We start from the raw sequence: 15,424 nt of genomic DNA, 5'->3' as shown, positions 1-15,424 counted from the left end.
GCTTTAGTTTGCTATACACATAAATCATTTAAAATATCCAAACAGCTTCACAATATACAACAAAAGACGGAAATCAGTAAAAACTATATATTCATATCGATAGTCTGAATGTGTAAGCCACACACAGAGCCACAAATCAGAATGCTACATTAATATGGAAAGCTATGATAACTTAAACAAAGTCTTGATGAAATGCTACTCAGTTCAGGCACTGGAAAAGAAAGAGTCATAAATATACAGTAATCCATTTTATTCTTAGTTTTTTTAAAATAAGTAGACTGTGCAGCATTCATTATAGTCAGCTGCCCTGAGGATGTGTAAACAAATACAGTCGTGTGAGCTTTAACTGCAACACACTCTGTGTGAGGTGTCTAATCCACACTCACGCTTCCAAATTATATGCACAATTACTGTCACTGTAATGAAACATGTTCAATAATGTAGCTATTAATACCTTAATAACAACAGTTGTGTAAGAACCTCTCAGGTTACGTATGTAACCATGGTTCCCTGAGCAGGGAACGAGACACTAACAATAACAATAACATTGGCCGGCGACTACCGGCACAGCCACAGTATAAAGGGGCACCGGGAAAATACGTCATTCACTTCTTCGTCTGAAGCTTGCGTCCGAAGCATGGCACCGAGCCTAGAGGACGCATTGTCCCATGGTTACATACGTAACCTGAGACGTTCCCTTTCGAGGGAACTTCGAACTACGTCCTCTAGGGGTCGCTATGGGGAAAGGAATACCCATGCCACCATGCTGAGGGGAGTGCAAGCCAAGCACAAAAAGGCGAGCACTAAGTACCAACTCTACTGGGCTAAGGGAGGTGCCCCTGGGACGGTTAGACGGCTGTCAGTGGCATTATCCCCTACAGCCAAAGACCCGAGCTGTATACCCTAAAAAACTTACCTGTTAGTTTAGGCCTAGGATAGTAGATAGGTCCTGGCCTGTCACCCAGGTGATACCGCTTGCTCTGCACGAGCTCGCTGAGGGAACTGTCTCAACAGACCCTTGGTAATAACCCACTGTTCAAGCCCAGAAACATTGGGAGAAATAGGTAGAGTGGGGCCCAAGGCGAAACCGGGGCCTAACCAACCCAAAGAAAGGGCATGAAGTCGCAGCGCGTAACCCATACCGTACAGGATTTTAGAAAGAACGCAAAACACTTGATGTGCGATCTTACCACAACGTGGCTTTCAGAAAGTACACAGAGACTAGCGTGCACTCTTACCATAACATGGATTTGTAAACACCGTTCTAGGGAGCAAAGTTAGCAACTTAACAGGGAGGCAGAGAGAGGCCTAACAACCTGAAGTTGCTGACTCACAGAACTCAACTGGGCGGTGGAGAACTCAACTCTCAGGATGAGAGGGAAACTCCAACGCTCAGGGAGGGGTTGCGTGCTCATAAGAGACCCTCGGAGTGAGGGGAGCACTGCTGAACACACCATGAGATCAGCCTAAGGGGAAGGGCGGAGAAAGGGCCTGACCCGTTGGCATGACTGTACGGTGGATTCCCCAGAGCAGAGACTCCACTTCTCAGGATGAGAGAGAAACTCAGAGAGGCCTAACAACCTGAGGACTCAACTCTCCGAATGAGAGGGAACTCAGACGCTCAGAAGGGAGCGGCATGCTCATAGGTGACTCTCTATAGTGAGGGGAGCAATGCTAGCTCGACCAACAAGGAGAGCAACCTAACAGGGAGGCATAGAGAGGCCTAAAAACCTGGGGCTGCTGAATGACAGAGCACGCAATGCTTTTCCCTCACAGGAAATAAGTAATGAATGCAACGAGCGCATTCAACTCCCTCGAGAGCTGAACGCACTTTCTCTTCACCACACACACACAACCCGTGAGCCGTGTGAAACTGCGGGTATCAGAACACATCCTCCGGCGAGAGAACATGCACTCCTAGTCGTGCTTAGCTTCTGCTAACATAAACACACGGTCAGTGAAGACGAAGAAGAGAATGACGTATTTTCCCGGCGCCCCTTTATACTGTGGCCGCACCGGTAGTGACGTCATAGGCTGTCGCCGGCCAATGTTATTGTCGTGATTAGATATATGCTTCAAGACACCGGTCATGCCGAGGCGTTCCCCATAGCGACCCCTAGAGAACGCAGTTCGAAGTTCCCTCGAAAGGGAATCAGAGATTTTGTCTTGAGCGTCTTGTAGCAATTTATAAGCTCAAAAGGGAATTGTATATAAATAATTACAATTAATTATGATTAATTACAATTATTTATATCGGCTGACAGTAATAACTGTAGCAGTATTAAATTGCCATCATCTAATCTGTTTGTCCAGCGAACATTCAGTGTAAGTTCATATCAACTCTAAGAAAGGATATTTTCTTGGCCACAGGAAATACTTTCCTAAGTAGTAATACATTAGAGCATGTAGTAAGGATCAAAAATCATAAAGGGACATTAATTTGCAAGGCAAAATCAGAAACTCATGTAATTTGTGCACAAGAGTTTTATTCACTAAACACTAACACAGACTAGTCTAACAAACAAACATACAATCACTCATGAGAGTTGATGGATGAAACCATCAGGAAAACCAGAGAATGCAGGTATGGAAAGAGTCATTTAACCACCTGAGTAAAACCATCAGTGCCATTTATAATGGGTTCTATAACTTATACTAAACCTCTGTTTCGTTTAGTTAAATGTACAATACTTGCATGGCCTTGGTTGTGACGAGTGTCCGGAATGCAGTCTCAGATGAAAGTCTTAATGGTTTCAAGATTTTGGACTGCTGATCACGTTCTTCCGGGTTGAAGAGTGATGAATTCCAAAGATGTTCTGAGGTAGAAATGTTCTTCCCAGGTAGAAAGTGAAAAAGAGCTAAGAAAGAGATCTGCTGAGATCCGAGGATCCTTTGTTGAATGGAAAGTCAAGGCCGCAAGGCCTGGCACAAAAACTTAGAGGGTCCATAAGAGTTCTAGCTCACATCCTCATCTTCTCAGAATCTAACAGAACCGCAGACTGCAGGGGCGTCACATGATGTGAGAGCTTTATCTGCTATAGAGGTCACACATCTGGGGAGTCAAAGAGCCTATGGTGACTTGAACTTTTGGAGGGAAAGTTTACGACTCTTTGTCTCCATGCATGGTCATTTGCATATGAACCGGACTGGACGTTGATATACAAACTATTAAAGATTCTTAGAACACCTATATGTTGCATAGGTATCGACATATAATATACACTCTCAATTAGATCATCCGAAGACGAATTGATAGAGACCAAACATGATATACATGAGGTAATATTAACTAGTGTTCTATCATTAGCATGCATAAAACAGGATACAATACACAAAAACATATACAAGAACAGTAATAATATACACAATGACCTGAAGATATGCGTGTTCATTCAAAGAAAGGTTTTTCTATAAATTAGAGAAGAGTCCATGTCTCTTTCCTAAGGGGAAATGAAGTGAGTTGCTCTGCCCGCATTCCTTTGAGCAATAAAACAAGTGTTATCAGATGGGTTGCCATGGAACCAGAGGCATGTTCTGCCTTCTTAGGTGTTAGATGCATTTTGGGGGAAGGGTCCACAGACCCTCATAGTTGGCCTTTTGGTTAGGTGAGGGGGCATAAGAGATTATTTGTTAAATATAACAAATAGTATAACAAATAGTTGTGTGTCTGACTGGTCCAAATGTTACAGTCTGGTACAAAAAGCTATGGTATATTCATCATTCAAAAGGAAAAACCGAAAAAAGGATATAGGAGATATACAAAACATAGACAAAGCAGCGCTTGCTCACAATTTTGATTATCAGTTATGTTGATAACATTCATCATTTTAAACAGCACATTATTATGAAAATATTCGCATATTGGAATGCTTGGGAAAGATCACGTAACATTAACTTTAATGTTACATGCCATTAATTCTGTCTTTGCCGCCCTCATTTAATTGCTTCTTTTCAACACTTTTGCTTTAATTCTCGGTCACTGACTCGTTCGATAAACTGAACATCCAATCAGAGTTCTCACTCTCACCAACAGCCCTGACGGAAAACACCAAAACTAGTCCGACGTTGGCCGACAAGTTGATAGATGAGAGAAACTGAGCTAGTTGTCACATGGTTTAGAGTCAAAAGTCCAATAACAGGATATTTCATTTTTAGACTAAATTAAGCCACTGTTTTTCACACAAACTTTAATAAGGAGTCAACTGAAGATAAAGTTATGAACTAAGGTAATAAACTGACACGAAACCAACGCACTCTTTTTTTCGTTGGTTTAATGAGATCTGAACAACATTCAGTTACATCAAGAAATGTCCTTGGAATAGATGTGTTGCTGTTTCAGCATTAGCACTGTCAAAAAAAATTATAATAATAAGCCAAGTTAGTAGAAATGGGAGAGGACATTAGAGCGAGCTTTTCCTGTGTAATACAGACAGTTTCGCTGAGAGGCACGCAATGAAAGCTTACAGCAGTCCTATTATTGTTAACTCCACTGGCCTGATACTGAGAAAAGAAGGGCAGGGAGTGCAGAGAAGATGACAGATAAAGGAAGGAAGAACAGAATAGAGAAAAAATACAGTGAGTGCAATTAAGACACAGGACCTATTCAGAAATGAAGAATGACATTTAATCATCTCAGTGATTTTATGAGACACTCTTTGAATCCCAAAGTCTCATTAATAGTTTTATAATCCCTCCGAGACACTAGCATTGATTTTGATGTATTATTCCCCCTTTTAAAAATCTTACTCAAATCTAAAGTTGCAATAAAAAAATATTAGGCTGGGCTTTAGGATTTGGATTAATGTCAAAGCATTCCTCTGCCAATTTCTGAAGTTTCATGATGCGGAATCCTTAATGACCCTCAGAAATGCATATTTAGAGGCCAAAAAAAGAGTTGCTCTGACCTTTACAAAGAGAAAAACTACTCATCAGTTGTAAATGTTTTACAAACCTTCCAGGTTACAGGTTGTTTGTGAATATATATATATATATATTTACGCACACACAACTGGAAACCATAAAGTTTGTAAAACATTTACAACTGATGATTAGTTTACACTTTAGATTAGGGGATGCAGAAAGCTTTGTAAATGATTTATAATGTTTATTGAGATAACAGTACAATGTTGACATTTCAATGATCTATAAGTGATTAATAATATATTAACTAGTAACTATTAACCATTAAGGATCTGTTTGATTATTTCATGATGCTATATTTAAAGATAACTTATGACAGATTTATAAATTGTTAGCATATACTTAATCATTTGTGAATGTATAGTTATGTTTTGTAAATGATTAGTTCATCATCATCTAATCACTTGTAAATGATTCAAAACTTATTCTACAAAACATAGATAAAAATATTAACATATCAATTATTAATCATCTATGAATGCATAGTCATGTTTTGTAAATGATTAGTTCATCATTAGCTAATTACTTGTAAATGACTTTTAAATGAATTAACAAAACATACACAAATTGTTAGCATATCACTTATTAATTACTTATGAATGTTTTGTAAACGATTATTTAATCATTAACTAATCACTTATAAATTACTTATAACTGGACGTTATTATAAAGTGTTACCCATTTGTGAATAAAAAACCTCCCACCACAAATCAGAAAATTAATAACAAATTCAAAATCTTTGTTATCCAGAAAAATACCAAACCTGACTATCTTCACATCGAAAGGAGGGAAAACAACACCTTTGGAACATAACCAGTTATGCACCTCTCTCCAAAAAAATTGTATCGTATCACACAAAAAAAAACATGATCTAGCGTTTCAATACTTGTTTCACAGATAACACAGTTGTTTACATCAAAATTAAATTTTAATCTTAAAAATTCGTAAGTAGGGTAAAACTCATTTAAAATCTTGAAACGCACTTCTTTAGCTTTTGGAGGGAGGGGGAAAGACAAATGTATTTTTCTATTTTTTTTAACCTCAACGGTATCAAAATCTTTTAGCACATATTCCCTTCTAATTGGATTTGGATAATAGACCTGTGAAATCAAATTTCTAATAACTCTATTAGAACATTTTTTCTCACAAAAATCATAACCTTTTAAGGAAAGCTTTCTCAGCTCTGGGGAAACTTGGGAGTTCACAATATCTTCTCTAACCATTAATCTCAAAGCAACTGGAATGGCTCTAATCATTCTATTGTAAATTTTAACGTTACACTGCAGTTGGAATTTTTCACAAAACTCTCTCTGTAGTAACAAATTTCCATTATCGTCCAAAAAATGGGCAATAGCCCAAATTCCTTTGGATTTCCATTCCTCATAAAAAAATGATTTTCTACCAAACTTTATGTATCTATTATTCCAAACTGGAGAGTTATGAGGGGTAAAGTTATGTTTGAACAATAATTTCCAATAAAGCAGCACTTGCTGATGGAATTCAGATAGTTTCACTGGCAATGAGGTACATTCAAAATCACACCGTAAAAGGAAATTAATTCCACCCATTTTTTTAAAAATTGCATTGGGGATAATAAACCAAAAAGAGTTGTAATTACAGATGAAAGATTTTAACCATTTTAATTTCAGTACACCATTCATGATATCAAAATCAATCGCATTAACCCCTCCATCTTCATACTTTTTAATCATGTCGGCCTTTCTTATGTACTGACATTTATTCCTCCAAATAAATTTAAAATTCATCGTATTTATTGCTTTAATCATTCGTGTTGATATGGGTAAGGAGAAGGCTAGATAAATGAGTCTGGACAAACTATCCATTTTGGACAAAAGAACTCTTCCAAAGATTGTGAGATCCCTCTGCAGCCATCTATTCAATATTAATTTGCATTTATCAATGTTACTCCATATATTTTTGTTCTCCATTAATCCTCTCTCTCTAGAAATAACAATCCCTAAATATTTGACTTCCTTCTTAATTTGGATATTAGATAAAGATTGCAAAGGAAACTCATGCAGAGTTAGTATTTCACATTTCCTTAAATTCAGATGCAACCCTGAAGCTTTAGAAAACAAATTAACAGAATGTAAAGCTAAAGGAATTTGTTGTTCATTTCTTAAAAACAACGTTGTGTCATCTGCAAACTGAGTTATTATAATTTTCCTATCTAACACTGTTAGCCCTTCAATATCAATATTTTTAAACAATATAGCTAATAACTCTGCCACCATTATAAACAGTAAGGGAGAGCTACCACAACCTTGACGAATTCCCCTTTGAATTGGGAATCGTGTACAGGTTCCATGACTTAAAATTACAGAGCTATTGATATCATTATATATCATTTCAATTAAATTTATGAATCTTATTCCAAAACCAAAGCATTTTAAAGTTTCCAAAATAAATGGATGCTCTACTGCATCAAATGCTTTATAGAAGTCTAAAAATATAAGAAATCCACTTCCCTGAACCACCTCACTATAATCGAGTAAATCTAAAACCAGTCTAATATTGTTATGGATTGACCTTCCCTCCAAAAAGCCTGATTGCGTTTCACTAATTATTCATATATCTATAAGTGGTTGTGGTTGCACCACAAGATATTTGGGCGCACCACAAGATATTTTCAAATTCAGTCAAAATTTACAAGCACAGAATTGATCACCTAAACAAAACAAGCTAGCTTGCCACAAAAGTTGACTATGAATTTATATTGAAAATAAATAATTGCAGAAATAACTTATTATTCATTGGGTTTTTTAGGTCATACCACATTATATCCAGCCGTTAAAAAGATTATTTTTTTCCAAATTTGAAAGAGACTTGCAAACCTGCCTGATGCTTCCATGTGTCATTGGCAAATTGGTATATGATGCAACGTCTCATCTTTGAATGGATTTCAACATAAAAGTCCCAAAATGGTAGTTTCTTGATGGTCGCAACACATGATATTTCATATAATGGAAATCATCGGACAAAGTTTGTTTGTATATTATGACAGAAATATAAATATAAAGGCTTTGCAATTTTATATACAGTATTACAAAACACTTTGGAAATTATGCCAAATAGTGCAGAAAATTAATCTGAATAAATTTAGGGTAATTTCAAAGATGTTTACATAAAAAAAAGTTATGGCCGGACGTTCGCACCACATGATATTTTGATACTTTGAAAAGCAGAAAAATTACAAATAACTAATGTTTTTTAAAAAGTTAAAGTGAGTTCATACACGGGAGAGGCCCTTCGCATATATGGCATCTTTTTTATGCATTTAAACCCACTTTTAACTGAACAAATGCAATTGGACAGAAAATTTAAGCATTACGTCATTGACCCTAATATAGCTGTTATAGTTATCTTTAAAATGCTCTGTGTGAATGTGCATTAATTAAGTACCCGAGCCGGTGACCTGGCAGTTCAGCAGTGGTACAGCAACTGTGGCGACGGGATGTGACGTCTCCATTCCCTCCTTCAGGGAACGAGGGTTACATACGTAACCGAGATGTTCCCTTTCAGTCGGTCACTCCGAGTCACATCGTTGACCGGCGAATTGGGATCCCTACCAAAGCGCCACAGGAACTGCCCCCTCCAGTGCCCTGTGTAGGCCCCCTGGACCTTCCTATAAGGCAGACGATAGGACCGGGCTCTACACAGAGAAGGTCAACTGCTGCAGTTCCTCGAGCAACCCAACAGTAGGACTTGGATAACACTGGGAAACGTGCCCTTCCACCTGGAAGAGGCACACTGCAGAGTCACCTCCTCCCAGAGGGGGTTAAGTCACATTTATTCATGTGAAGTAACCCCGTAGGGCCGTATTGCACATGGAAGTCTCTGAGATGGCTCAGGCTGCATCATTTAGAGACAGCAAAAGGTGGTCTGCCAGGGAAACACGGCCCTAGTAAGTGTACCGTGGAAATAACATATGGGATCTCAACAGGGTCACTCATATGGGCACTAGCCTCACACCAGATTTCAAGAATTCATTGGCTGAAGGCCTGACACCAAACACTCCACCACGTCTGGCCGCTGGAGTGCTGGAAGACTTAACAGGGTTTGCCCGGTCAGGGAACTCTCTGGAGATATTAGGCATTAAGGACGCTGCAAGCCGACTCTAAACCGGGCCACTCAGTGCCACTACCCGTTTGAGGAGAGAACGCAGGAGGAAACCGGTTCAGCACGCAGGCTATAGAACCTAGCGAACGTGTTAGGAGTCGACCAGGCCAGAGCTCTACAGATGTCTGCTAGTGAGCCAGTGAGCCAGCGCCCAGGATGATGTGACACCCCTAGTGGAGTGAGCATGCAGCCTGAGCGGGCAGGGCACACCTTGTGCTTCATAGGTCAAGGTGATGGCATCCACTATCCAGTGGGCCATCCTCTGCTTGGAGACAGCCTTCCCCTTCTGCTGTCCTCCGTGACAGACAAAGAGCTGTTCTGAGGTCCTAAAGCTCTGAGTTCTATCCATGTATTGTCTCAGTGCACGTACAGGACAGAGCAAAGCTAGTGCTGGGTTTGCCTCCTCACTGGGCAGCGCTTGCTGGTTCACCACTTGGTCCCTGAAGGGAGTGGTAGGAACCTTGGGCACGTAGCCAGGCCAGGGTCTCAGTGTTGCACTGGAGTCAGCCGAACCGAACTCAAGGCACAATTCGTCAACCGAAAATGCCTGCAGGTCCCCCACCCTCTTGATCGAGGCCAATGCAGTCAGGAGTAGGGTTTTTATAGAAAGAAACTTCAACTCGACTGACTGCAATGGCTCGAAGGGGGCAGTTTGAAGGGCTCTTAGCACCAATGCCAAATCCCAAGAGGGTAGGGAGGGAGGCCTAGGAGGACTTAACCTCCTGGCTGCCCTAAGGAACCTGACGACCAGATCGTGCTTCCCCACCGACCTCCTTAACGTAAACCTTAAGGGTGGAGGGGGATAGCCTACACTCCAACCCTTGCTGCAAGAAGGAAAGCACGGCTCTGATTGAACAACTCCGGGGGTCCTCATGGTGAGAGGAACACCATTCGACGAGCAGGTTCCACTTTAGAGGCCCGTGCGCGTGCTGAAGTGATAGTGGACGCTACCTCCTGGGGTAGGACACCTATAACCTCCGCGTCCCGTCCAGGGACCACACGTAGAGTTTCCACAGGTCCAGACACGGGTGCCAGAGTGTGTCCCGTCTCTGAGAAAGCAGATCCTTCCTCAGAAGATTCGGCCAGGGAGGGGCTGTCGTGAGGACCATGAGTTCCGGGAACCAGGTCCTGTTGGGCCAATATGGAGTCACTAACAGGACCTGCTCCTTGTCCTCCCTGATTTTGCACAGTGTCTGTGCTAGTAGGCTCACTGGGGGAAACATATGGGAAACATATATTTGCGCACCCCCCGGGGCCAGCTGTGTGCCAGTGCATCCGTGCCAAGCGTCGCCTCAGTTAGGGAGTAGAGCCACTGGCAGTGGGTGGTTTCTGGAGATGCAACCAGGTTTACCTGAGCAACTCCAAACCGCCTCCAAATCAGCTGAACTGCCTGGGGATGGAGTCTCCACTCCCCTGGAACCCTCCTGGGATGTGGATGGCACGAAGGGACCTCAGATGCTTCTGACTCCAGAGGAGGAGGTGGCGGTTGCAACGGTCGCAGTGTTGTCCGTGCGGACAAGAACGTCCCTGTCCTGAAGGCGCCCTCTGAGGCGGCTCAGGGCAAGGCGTACTGCCATCAACTCGAGGCAATTGATATGCCAACACAGTTGGGGACCCGTCCATACCCTTGACACTGCGTGCCTGTTGTACATGGCACCCCAGCTGGTGGCTGAGGCATTCGTCAATACCACAGCATGCCTGGATACCTACTCCAGAGGCACTCCTGCCCAAAGGAACGAGGGATCTGTCCACAGGCTGAAGGTTCTGCGGCAGGCCGGTGTAATCTGAACCCAGTGAGTACCGTGTTGCCACGCCCACCTCGAGACTCGGCCATGGAGCCAGTGCTGAAGTGGTTTCATATGGAGCAGACCGAGAGGAACTACCACCGCAGCTGCCGCCATATGCCCCAGGACCTATCGGCTGGAGGGACTGGCTCTATCGCATCCTTCGCCAGCAGGACTGCGATTTCCGCACGCAAGACAGGGGCATCATTGGCCTTGACTGAAGTGAACCGGATGCCCCTGAACTTGGGGGGAACTGAATCGCGTAGCCGAGTCTGATGGTCCGCAGGAGCCACCGGGACGGACTGGGGAGTGCTAGCCAGGCTCCAAGAGGCCATGTCAGTGGAACCAATGGGGCCACCGACGTACCCACGGTGGGGAAGCGTGGTGGAACACAGGGACCCGGCCCAGGGCCTGTGACGGCAGGGAGCAGGGTCTGGGTGTGAAGTGTAACACTCACCTGATTCCTCCTCGTGCAGGAGGAAACGCAGGAACCCGGCTTGAGGCTTGTGACAGCCCGGCGTGTGACGACATGAAGCGGGGACTCGAGTGTACAGCCCTCACCTGGTTCCACGAATGGACAGGAGGGGTGCTATTGGGTAACCCACTGCTGCCCACTGGCGAGAGAGGAGGAGGGAAGCGAACCAGTGATGCACAGCTCGCAACTCTCCTCCTCTTGAGACCCAGAGGCTTCTGAGCCAGCAGCGGAACAAAATTAAACAAAAGATTCTCCACCCGGCCCTCCTCCAGGGAAGGGAGTGGTGCGGTCATGGCTCCACAATGCTGCCTGGTGGAAGGCTGCTGCGGCTGTGTGGGAGCAGGGGCGACCACAGAGGGGTGCCCACTGCGACGAGCAGGCTGAGGGGCTGCGGCCCGGGGTGGAAGCAGCAGATTTTCTCTGGCGCATGATGTGTTTAATCGCCTCAATCTGCTTCTGTGCTGCTGAGTACTGCTGGGCAAAGCTCACGACAGCGTCGCCGAAGAGGCCGGTCTGTGACACGGAAACATTCAGGAACTGTACCTTCTCATGCTCCTTCATGTTGGCCAGACACAACCAGAGATGGAGCTCCAGGACCACTAGCGTGGACATCACGCGACCCAGAAACTGCGCAGTGACCTTCGACCTTCTGAATGCCCAGACACGTGAGGCAGCGATCGTGACCGTCCTGAGGCGCCAGGAAACGACCACACCCAGAAATGCACGGGTGATAAGACATCTTTAAAAAGACGCGATCACCCGTGTTGTTCTTTTAGAGATTGCTCTTTTAGTGCTGAAGCACGCAGGGGAACTGGCCACCCCACACTCCTGGTGTGGCTGTCTGCATGAAGACAATCTTTTTTTCTCCCGTGTTCATCAAATAAACTTCATAATTTGGTTTGTGACCTGCATTTGCCTCTTTTGTTATTCAAACTACATGAGTGAATCTAAACAGGCAGCGATGTAGAAGCAGACGTTGATCTTCTTCTGCGGAGGCAGGGTTTAGCCAAACTATTACATCATAAAATGGCACATTCCAAAACCTGTCGATTTGCCAGATTGGCTGCAATATAAGCTGTTGTTAGACTAACGAGAAAGATTTGAGTTTTTATAGCACAATGACCTCAATCAAAAGATCAAGAGAATTTTGATTTCTCAGTTCATGACCCCTTTAATATGTGTTTAAATGCACACTGCAGTTATTTAGTTGCTTTAAATGCTTGAGCAGTCGGTTGAATTCTGATTGTCTGTTTTTATTGTTCATCAGCTGGAAACAAGAATCGTTTTGAAAGTGATTCCAGTGATATTGTTCCTTTGTGCCATTATCATTTTAGCTGTGGTGTGGACCTCTGTTACGCTCATAAAATTAGAGCAATTATTAAAACTTGATGTGAGTCTCTCTACCTCATCCAAGTATACGGTCTCATCGTTGTTGGAGATGAGGCCCAGAACCACAGTATCATCAGCGAATTTGATAATAGATGTGGAGCTGTGAGAGGATACGCAGTCATGCGTGTAGAGAGACCATACCCCTGTATTTACCGGCCTCTGCTGTTCTGTCCGTCCGAAAAACAGAGAAGTTCTCACTGGGCATTAAAGCAGTGTCCGGGACCATGGACGAAAGCCACGTTTCTGACAAACAAAGGATGTTGCAGTCCCTTATGTCCCGTTGGAAACTAATCCTGACTCTAAGATCGTCCATCTTATTTTCCAAGGATTGGACATTTGCGAGCAGAATTCTCGGGAGAGGAGGACAGTGAGCCCTTTTCCGGAGTCTATCTCGAATCCCAGAGCGTTTCCCGCGGTGTTTCGTGATCCGTCGCCTCGGGGGGATATTGTTCATCTCCGCGTTCCGACGAATCTCCAGAGGCCATGAAGGATTCCTGGATAAAGTGTCCTGGAACAGGTTAGTGTAGTGGTTTCCAATGTCCAAAAGTGTTTCTATGTTGTAGGTGATCAGTGCCGACGTGGAATGTGTAAAAAGAGAAAGTAAAAGTAAGTAAAAAAGTAAGTTAAAACAAAATGAATGAAGATGGCGCCGGTGAGGTCGGCTGCCGTCACGACTGCTCCGACCACCTTTTCTTTGTTTTTGTCTTTTAAGTTAGTTTTCAGTGTTTTAAAATCGGCAAAATTATCACCATTGCGTACATTAGGTATGACAGAGACACTCTTGTTTCTATTGGTGTACAATGTACTCACAATTCGACGTTTTTAACTCCGGATCCGAGCTGGCCGAGTGAGATCCTGAGAGAGAACAATGGACGCGACGCGAAGCGGCGGCCTCGAGGGAAACGAGCCGGCGTCAGGAACAGGCTGAGAGCCCGTGCACACCGCACGCCTCTGCCTAGCATCCTTCTCGCCAACGTCCAGTCACTGGAGAACAAGCTCGATGACCTCAGGGCCAGGATAAAGTTTCAGAGAGACATTCGGGACTGCAATCTCCTCTGCTTCACCGAGACATGGCTGAACCCAGCGGTGCCGGACCACGCCATCCAGCCGGCCGAGTCCTTCTCGGTTCACCGCATGGACAGGACGCGAGACTCGGGGAAGTCAAGGGGAGGCGGCGTGTGTTTAATGGTGAACAGCAGATGGTGCAACAGCGCGAGCGTTGTTCCTCTCACACGCTCCTGCACACCAAATCTGGAACTACTGTCCGTCATGTGTCGTCCTTTTTATCTACCTCGGGAGTTTACATCGGTCATAATCAGCGCGTTTATATTCCACCACAAGCGGACACGGACACTGCCTTATGCGAGCTGCATGAGGCACTCACACAGCATCAAACACAACACCGGGACGCTGCGCTTATTGTGGCGGGGGACTTTAACAGGGCCAACCTCAAACGCGCAGCGCCAAACTTTCATCAACATATCTCCTGCCCCACCAGGGGTGAAAGGACACTGGACCACTGTTACACTACAGTCAAGGACGGCTATAAGGCACAATCTCACCCTCCGTTTGGCAAATCCGACCACGCCGCCATCTTCCTCATGCCAAAATACAAACAAAGGCTGAAACAGGGAGTCCCGGTTCAGAGGGAGGTCGCGCGCTGGACGGACCAATCGGTGGCCGCGTTACAGGACGCACTTGATGACGCAGACTGGGACATGTTCCGAAACAGCTCCGATGATGACGTCAGCGTGTTTACGGAAGCGGTTGTGGGATTCATCGGGAAACTAGCGGATGATACCGTGGAAAAAAAGACTATTAGAACGTTTCCCAACCAGAAGCCGTGGGTGGATAAAACCATCCGCGACGCTCTGAGATCTCGCACCGCTGCCTACAACACGGGACTTGCGTCGGGGGACATGGAACCATACAAGGCTGCATCATACAACGTCCGGAAGGCGGTGAAAGAGGCGAAGCAGCGCTACGGGAGAAAACTAGAGTCACAGCTCCAACAGAGTGACTCTAGGAGCCTGTGGCAGGGATTAAGGACAATTACGGACTATAAAACACCAACAACCGGTATGACGAACGTGGACGCGACTCTGGCAGACGAGCTGAACACCTTCTATGCTCGCTTCGAGGCTGCAGCTAAAGCCGCTAGCAATGCTAATGCTAACGACGCTAACGGCTACAGACAGGAAGTCTCTGCCAGTACCGGAAACGCGTTCATCATCTCCGAGCATGACGTGAGGAGAGCCTTCAAGAGAGTGAACACCAGGAAAGCAGCAGGACCAGACGGCATCTCAGGTCGTATTCTCAGAGCCTGCGCAGACCAGCTAGCACCTGTGTTCACAGAGATATTCAACATCTCTTTATCTCAGTCGGTGATCCCCACATGCTTCAAAGAGTCCATCATTGTTCCTGTCCCGAAGAAACCTCATCCTGCTTCTCTCAATGACTATCGCCCTGTAGCCCTCACCTCAGTAGTGATGAAGTGCTTTGAACGCCTGGTCAGAGACTTCATCATTTCTTCACTACCGGACACACTCGACCCACTACAGTTTGCATACCGCCAGAACCGTTCCACAGACGATGCAATCTCACATCTCCTCCACACATCACTTACTCACCTGGACACTAGGAAAGGGAATTATGTTAAAATGCTCTTCATCGACTACAGCTCTGCATTTAATACCATAATTCCCTCCACACTCAC

The 15,424-nt window shown here is 44.4% G+C and overlaps 1 protein-coding gene across 1 annotated transcript in view; it reads right to left on the bottom strand.

Moving 5' to 3' along the window:
- LOC306869165 (acid-sensing ion channel 2) overlaps positions 1-15,424 on the bottom strand; it is a gene marked incomplete at its 5' end in the record, with an annotated part of 448,337 nt that overhangs the window by 292,618 nt on the left and 140,295 nt on the right. The gene's annotated exons all lie outside the window — the stretch shown is intronic.

Source organism: Barbus barbus (assembly GCF_936440315.1).
Source record: "Barbus barbus genome assembly, chromosome: 4".
Taxonomy (NCBI): domain Eukaryota; kingdom Metazoa; phylum Chordata; class Actinopteri; order Cypriniformes; family Cyprinidae; genus Barbus; species Barbus barbus.
Note: the sequence above shows the minus strand (reverse complement) of the source record. Positions and strands in the feature narration are given on the sequence as shown.